At 38.0% G+C, this 8,804-nt stretch overlaps 1 pseudogene; it reads right to left on the reverse strand.

Annotated features, from left to right (window-relative positions):
• Window positions 1-324: 324 nt before the first annotated feature.
• Window positions 325-8,573, reverse strand: LOC120187341 (annotated as a pseudogene).
• Between the last annotated feature and the right edge of the window lie 231 nt (window positions 8,574-8,804).

Here is an 8,804-nt window from a genome sequence, read left to right on the forward strand (position 1 = left end):
ATGGGTATGAGTGGGGTAAGAGCATTGAAAAAATAGTGCTCACAGCTACCCCTCTTTGCTTATTCTTGTGAAACGGGATGAAGCAAAGATAATAAATGAACGTGACTATAACCGTAATTTAAATCCCCAACCGCTATAACATCTTTTTGAGACATACTAGTCGAGATGCAGAATTATACGGCGTCCCCCCCATTTGCAAAAAGCTTACCTCAACTTAGCTTAAAACAAAGGTGTAAGAAATATCAATGCAACGCATTCAAAAAGGAGAGAGTATATATGGTTTACCCTTAAAAATTAGCATCATATCTTGATAATAAACAAAACTTAATTCTTTTCATTGCCTTTTTAATTGATGGACAACAACTTATTGAACATTCTTTTGAGTCCCGTAGGAAGAGCACAGAAAGTCTTAAACTTGGAAGGTCTTCCCATTCCATCAGGGCTCATGTCGTTTTTGTCCAAATCATAGTCTCGAGCTGCCTTCGACTTTAAAATCGAAATCCTTGACTTAGGGGATCTAATGTCGGACATGCTCCATTGGTCAGCTACCAGAATATTTCTAGTAGCAGTGTTTAAAGGCCCTGAAGGCTTTTATGGATCAATGTTATAAGAGGCTAAAAGTGCCTTGATGTTGCTAGGGAGGTCGGCCTCTTTGCACCCTATACCGGCTGCTCGAGCTTGCTCAAAGAATAGAACTTGTACCACTACTCTGAGTGGAAGTTTTTCATTCTGAGCAGCGTGCATGCAGGCCTCTATCGATAGCTTTTTGCAGTCGAGGATTCGGCGTAACTTTTTTTTTCACTCTTGTTTAAATCCGGATGTGCCTGGATGTACATAAACAACAATTAATTGAGTATGCACCTTCATTTGTAAACTAATGAGGCCATAAAAGAAGTTTGTATTTAGTATTTACCTTGAGATAAATGTCGATGGCTTGGTAGAGATCGTCGTGGTCATGCCGAGAGAAACTTGGGATTATCTCAGCCATCGCAATGATTTTGGAGAGTGGTAGATTTTGGCAATCTCTTGGAGATATCCATCCACGATTCTTGCTACTTTTAGTTTTGAACTGTGTGATGTAGAAGAGGATCTCCTGGCTTCCTGAAACTCGACATTGCCCATCTTGCCTGACCGTGACCTTCTTCTCCTCTCAATCCCCAGCTTGGATCTTGGAGGGCTAGTCGGAGGGCTTTGTCCTTGTGACATGAATTGCTCCAAAATGGTCTGAACCATATCGATATCATAGAGGATATCACTCGAGTGTGACGAACAAGGTACTAACATATCACCAACTCTTTCCTCATCTAATTGAAGTGCTATTCTTCGAGCCAATTGCATCTTCGAAGAAGATGAAGCATTAAGAATGTTGGCCGCTTTCAAGAGCTTAAGAAGTAAACTGCAAGAAGCAGTGCCTTTATCCGATGGGAGTAAGCTTATTATAGATTCAAACAACAGCCTGTGCTTCGAAGTAACCTCGCTAGCAGAGTCTGAATCCGAGTTTGATACTGCTGCTTCTCTGTTAGCTCGTACCTTTGTCGATATGTTCGGTAGCCATCGAGATGCACACACTTGCAGTGCTCCGCCAATGAGATTAGAGGGTATTTTCCCATAGGATTTAATAGCTATCATGATTCTCCAATAGAGGTCAATACTTAACTCAGCAATATCCTCAGCCAACCAGCCTTTGACTGTCGATCTGTGCCACTGGATCTCGGCTCCATTACACGATATATCATCCGAACCCTTCTTGAATGACTATGCGATAAGCTAACCTTCGAAAGGTGTGTCAAAACTTTCGACGCAATTGATTTTGTGCATCTACTCATAATCCCGAGGTCTTTAGACCATAAAAGAAAGGCCTTGGTGCTTTGTAGGGTCACAATAGTGTCTTTCCAACCATGTAGGATGCAAGAATTGAAGAAAACTTCGACCTTGTAAACCAAGTTCCATTTCTCAACATCTTCCGTCATCTGCAGGTATTCAGCAGCACATTGGACCTCAACGATGTTATAGTCACTGAGGGTGATTGTGATGCCATAACAGTGCTACGAAAGATGGCTATCGAATATAGAAAAATCACAACTGATAATTTGAGAAAATAAAAATGAAGATAAAAGAGACATAAAATTTACGTGGAAAACCCCTAAATAATATAGGGTAAAAACCACGGGCAATAGTAGAAGAATTTCATTATGAGAAAATAGGAATTACAACTTCTCTCGATCTACCAAGGAGAAAACATTGATAATTATCTCTTGATAAAAAAAGGAGAAACAACTCTGAAGAAACTCTCTGAATTCTCTAGTATTGGGAGAAAGCTAAAATGCTTTGGGATGACTTTGAAGCTAAATGAGCTAGGGTATTTATAGTTGAAGCTTAAGGACTAATTTATAAATACCCTAAATTAAAATGACTAAAAAGGAGGTTTTACCATTATTGAAAAATCAACAAATGTTGCACCGAAAGTTTTGCCAGCCTATCCACCGAAAGTTTCTTTAATTTTCAACAATTGTTGGCTTGACTTTTATCAATCTTCCACTTGAAGATTTGATTGTAACAATCATATCTTCACAGCATTCTTTCTACCTTGTACATTCATGTTGCTTACGTTTCTGACAGGCCACAAGAGGATCGACACCAGGTAAATTTATCAGTATTGATTGCCTTCGTCATGAAATATGCTATGTTGTCTTTGGTATGAATTTTCTGCATATCTACTGTCCCTTCTTCCACCTTTTCACGAATGAAATGGTATTGAACTCGTATGTGCTTTGTACTTTAATGAAATGCTGGATTCCTTGCTAGATGCAAGGCGCTTTGACTGTAACAAAACAGAGAGACATACTCTTGATTATGCCCAAGCTCCTCCAATAGCATCTTCAACCAAATTGCTTCTTTATTGGCTTGTGTAGATGCTACATATTCTGCCTCTGTTGTAGATGTAGCCACAACTGACTGTAATTTTGAAACCCAGCTTACAGCTCCACCAGCAACTTTGAACACATATCCTGTAGTAGATTTGCTTTTTCAAAATCCCCTGCATAGTCAGAATCAACATACCCATTGATAAGTAAGTTTGATCCTCCGTAACATAATGCAATATTTGAGGTCCCTTTGATGTATCTCAGGATCCTCTTTACTATATCCCAATGCTCTTTGCATGGATTCGCCATGGCCGACTAACCACTCTCACTGCTTGTGCAATGACTGGTCTTGTGCATATCATAGTGAACATTAAACTTCCCACTGCTGATACATACGGTACTCGAGACATCTCCATCCTCTCTTCTTCACTGTTAGGACTCATACTGGAGGATAATTTGAAGTTAATAGTAAGAGGGGTAGAAATTGGCTTATAATCTTGCATGTTGAATCTTGACAAGATATTATTCAAGTAATTCTTTTGTGAAAATCAAATCTTCCTATTACTTCAATCTCGGTGAATTTGCATCCCTAGAATCTTGTTTGCTGATCCCAAGTCCTTCATTTCAAATTCCCTAGCCAATTGTGCCTTCAATTCTTCAATATGATCTTTGTTGGGTCCTGTAACTAACATATCATCCACATACAACCGTAATATAACAAAATCGTTATCACCAGACCTCTTAAAATAAGCACAAGGGTCTGCATTAAGTCTGTTGTATCCAAGGCACGTAATGAAGGAATCAAATCTCTTATACCAACACCTCGGTGCATGCTTTAGATCGTATAGAGATTTGTTCAACCTGCAAACCAAGTTCTTCTTTTCTTTTTCTTCAAAACCTTCAGGCTGGAGCATGTAAATCTCTTCTTCAAGATTTCCATGAAGAAAAGCTGTTTTAACATCTAGCTGCTCTAGATGTAAGTTCAATGTAGCACACATTGCCAAGATTACTCGAACTGTTGTTAGTCGAACCACAGGAGAAAATATTTCATTGAAATCAATACATTCTTTTTGAGCATATCCTTTGAGCACCAGTCTTACACGATACCTCTCCACTTGATCGTCACCATTTCGCTTGATTTTGAAGACCCATTTGTTACCAATTGGCTTCCTTCCTTATGATAGTGGCACAAGGTCCCATGTATTATTTTTATGAAGGGTTACAATTTCTTCTTGCATCGCCATCATCCACAGTGAAGCATCTGAGTTGTTTATTGCCTCCTGGTACTTGATGGCTCACCGTCCTCTGTTAAAAGGTAGTATGCAACATTTCCTTCTATTACATAATCTGAGTGCCAATTGGGACATCTTCTCACATGATCTTATTAACGAGTTGTTGGAGTTTCAGAACTCTCTGGTTCTTGTTCATCATGTGCTGATTCTGCTTCAGAAGAATCTCCATTTTCAAACTCTTTTTCCACATGTATCTGGGTAGTCTCTGACTTTTCAGTGCTACAATCTTCTTCTTTTATTTGTAGCTTATCTTCTACAAAGATAACATCTCTGTTGATGATCACTTTACGGGCAGTAGGATCCCACAAGCGATACCCCTTGACTCCATCAACATACCCCAAGAATTTACATTTCCTGGATTTTGGATCCAGCTTTGCGATTTCTTGGGAGTTGTACATCACGTACACAATACTTCCAAATATATAGAGGTTTGAATAATCAACTGGTTTACCAATCCACATCTCCATTGGTGTCTTCAGCTCTATTACAGTTGATGGAGCTCGATTCACCAAATAGCAGACGGTATTGACTGCTTCTGCCCATAATGATTTTTCTAGACATGCATCCCTCAACATTGCTCAACAAGGTTCTATTCATCCGCTCTGCCACTCTATTTTGTTGAGGAGTGTTCGCCATTGTGAACTATTTTTAATGCCTTATTTCCTGCAAAAGTCATCAAATTCTTCGCTTGTTTATTCTCCTCCATTATCTGTTCTGAAACACTTGATCTTATTTCCAGAATCAAGCTCCACCCGCGCTTTGAAGTTTTTGAAAGTTGAAAACATGTATGACTTATTCTTAATAGGGTACACCCAACATCTCCTGGAGTAGTCATCAATAAATGAGACAAAGTATTTTGCTTCGCCTAGGGATGTAACTGGTGCTTGCCATACGTCAGAGTGAACTAATTCTAGAACACTTTTACCTCTAGAATTTGACGTATTGAATTTCAACCATTGCTGCTTACTTGTTATGCAATGCTCACACAAAGGAAGTGATACATTTGTTAAGCCTGAAAGTAGATTTTGCTCCACAAGGACTTTCATTCCTTGTTCTGACATGTGTCCAAGTTTCTGATGCCATAACATTGCAGAATCTGAACTAAATTAGGCAACAGAGGCTTCTGCTTCTAGCACAGTCTCTCCCTTCAGCATGTACAAGTTTGCTGCTATCTTTTCGCCTTTTAGCACCACAAGCGCTCCACGAAACACCTTCATGATTCCTTTCCGTGTCAATCTTTCTTGCATTATTATCCAACAATCCGTAGGATAATAAATTTTTCTTTAGGCTTTCCACGTGTCGCACATCTCGAACAACTTTAATTGTTCCATCATACATCTTCAATTTGATGGTTCCCATGCCAACGATCTCTAAGGCATGATCATTGCAACTATACACAGATCCTCCTGAGAAAGGTTCATAATGATGGAACCATTCTCTTCTCGAGGTCATGTGATATGTTTCTCCTGAATCAATAAGCCATATATTTACATATCTCTTTCTACCTTCCACAGTGGTTGATGCTTCACAACATAGAGCATCTCCATCATCTGAAGTGTTTGCGATATTGCCTTGTGGATTGGAGTTTTTATTTAGACTCCAACAATCCTTCTTCAAGTGACCATTCTTTCCACAGTTATAGCACTTTAAATTCTTCTTGCTTCTCGACTTTGATCTACTATGTTTGTGACTGCTGCTTTGGCCACGTTATGTTGATCTCCCTCTCATCGTTGTCAACGCTTCTGCTTGTTGCAGATTTACTTTTCTGTCTTCTTTGTTCTTGCACCGATTTTCTTCTTGTAGAACAGCAGCTGCAACATCATCGAAGACTATAGTGGTAACATTACTATTTGTCAAGTTGATGATGAGTTGATCATATGAATCAGGTAGACTTTGAAGTAGAAGTTCAGCACGTTCTTGTTCTTCTATTGTACATCTTAAGGATGTAAGCTAAGAAAATAACGTGTTCAGTGTGTTTAAGTGATCCGTCATTGAATTCGATTCTGGCATACGGAGAGTGTATAATTTCCTCTTAAGGAAAATTTTATTTTGCAACGATGTTGCCTCGTATAATTTGGTGAGATGATCCCATATCTTCTTAGCTGTCTTTTTCTCCTCTATGCTTGACAATACTTCGTCTGCTAATGCTAAATGAAAGTTTTCCATAACATTCTCGTCTATTTCGATCCATTTGTTGTCATCTGTGAAATCTATCAGCCTTTCACTGATAGGTGCTAGACACCCGTCTTTCCTCAGGATGACCTCCATCTTCAGTTTCTACAATAAGAAATTTCTCCCATTAAATTTTTCAATATCAAATTTCTTTGTCATAGCTTCTATTACGGATAGCTCCCACTATTTCACTATCGTGAATAGTTCTCTGGAACCTTCAAAGAATAAGTAATACATTCTTACTTTCTTATGTTGGAGGATCCACCTTTTAGTGGCAACCACAAAGACAATAAGTAGATATTACACACTCTAATCTGGCTCTGATACCAATTGTTGCGAAAGACGGCTATCGAATAGAGCAAAATCACAACTGATAATTTGAGAAAAAAAAATGAAGATAAAATAGACATAATATTTACATGGAAACCCCCTAAATAATATAGGGTAAAAACCACGGGCAACGGTAGAAAAATTTCACTATTAGAAAATATGAATTACAACTTCTCTCGGTCTACCAAGGAGAAAACAATGATAATTCTCTCTTGATAAAAAAGGAGAAAACAACTCTCAAGAAACTCTCTAAATTTTCTAGTATTGGGAGAAAGCTAGAATGCTTTAGGATGGTTTTAAAGCTAAATGAGCTAAGGTATTTATAGTTGAAGGTTAAGAACTAATTTGTAAATACCCTAAATTACAATGACTAAAAATGAGGTTTTACTATTGTTGAAAAATCAACAAATGCTGCACCGAAAGTTTTGCCAGCCCATCCACCGAAATTTCTTTAATTTTCAACAATTGTTGGAAATTTCTTTAATTTTCAACAATTGTTGGATTGACTTTTATCAAACAGAACTTAGCACAAAGCTCGAAAGCCTCGATCCCACTGGGAAAATCAGGTAACTGTATTATTTGGCGTTGTAACGTTTCAGGGGATTCAGAACATATCCTTTGCAGCTTCAAACATTTTGACAACAAAGGGAACTGCTTGCACAAAGAATGAAAGAATCAGTATAAGAAAAATGAGATTGAATTGAATCACAAAGAAAAAAGTTACCTTGTGAAGCATGTATCTACTTCCTTTCACTTGAATTATAATGTCACTGGAGACATCAGAAGTGAAAGACCTTACAGCCCCAATACTGTAGAAACTGTCTGGTCGAGATCCAAGTTTCATAAACTTCATGTCTGGATTTTGTGTTGTGTTTTTTCTTCTTCTTCAATTGTGTTTTCACCGGCTACAAATCAGCATCATGGAAACTAATAAAGCTCCTTTCTTGGTGCACCAAACCAGACAACCAATATCCTTGTCCAAAATTTACCCAACCATGCAACCCCAAACTGTCAAGTGAAGGATACCCAGAAGATCAAATAATCCACATTTGGACGAGCAAAACAAAGATATTACAACCCACTTCAAATAGTAGACATAAATGTTGAGTTTCACTGTGTTACTCTAATTAGAAAGAAAGAACGTTTCTTGAGACAACAACCTGGGAGTCCGACACCAACTGCCAACCATTCATCGGATAATTCAACATGTATACATGAATATAATATATGGTTTAAAGTGTTAGGCTTGAAGGGCATTTTGCCATGCCAGGCAGCACCCACTCCTGACCTTCTTTCTCATCATTGCTAACACCAAAATGTTTTTACTTTTTTTTTTTAAGGCCAAAAACTAATTTATACGCAACACCGTACACAACTCGATTACCATTTAGTATATCTTTCAAGAAAAGGGGGGAAATATTGCAAAAAGTTGTCTAATTTATAGTCTGCTAACTTTACACACAGAAAATTAAAGATGCAAAAAGCTAAAAGAAGGAATAGAATACATTTGTGTTTGGTTATTATAGATATTCACCGACGCCTTTTGAATATTGCAGATCATATATTTTAATAATTGGGGTCTGCAATCTTAATGCTGCACCACAACTAAAAAAATCTGGAGCTGAACTGCCCTTTCCTCGAATTTAATCCAATATGGAAAACTATTCTTTTTTCAGTTGTCAAAAGGGATTCACTAATGCAGTTGAAGGTCAGCTTTCAAGCTTTGTTCTTTGCTTTATTTATTTTTGTTGATATAATATAATATCTTTTTATAATGGCTGAGATTCACAGCAATGAAAGCAGAAAAAAAAAAAACCAGAAATCACAAGGAAAATCCATAAGTCACCTGGTTGCAAGGGGAACTTCTTTGAGCTGAAAACTCTTGAAGCTTTTTACTTCAAGTGGAAACCAAAAAAGGGTACAAATACAAAGCCATAACAAGTATCATTTGCAAATCCAATCAATAAATAGGTTAAAAGACGTTACATTAAACAACAATTGGGTTTTGTGAAAGAGGCCATGTTGTGGAGAACGGAGGCATGATCACATGAGAGACTAAGACCACGCTCGATCGAGACCGACTTTGTTTTGGCTCAACCGATGCCTGCCTTAAGGCTAGGGGTGTGCAAATCCGGGTACCCAGATT

This window comes from Hibiscus syriacus, unplaced genomic scaffold (genome assembly GCF_006381635.1).
Source record: "Hibiscus syriacus cultivar Baekdansim isolate YM2019G1 unplaced genomic scaffold, ASM638163v2 tig00113725_pilon, whole genome shotgun sequence".
Taxonomy (NCBI): Eukaryota; Viridiplantae; Streptophyta; class Magnoliopsida; order Malvales; family Malvaceae; genus Hibiscus; species Hibiscus syriacus.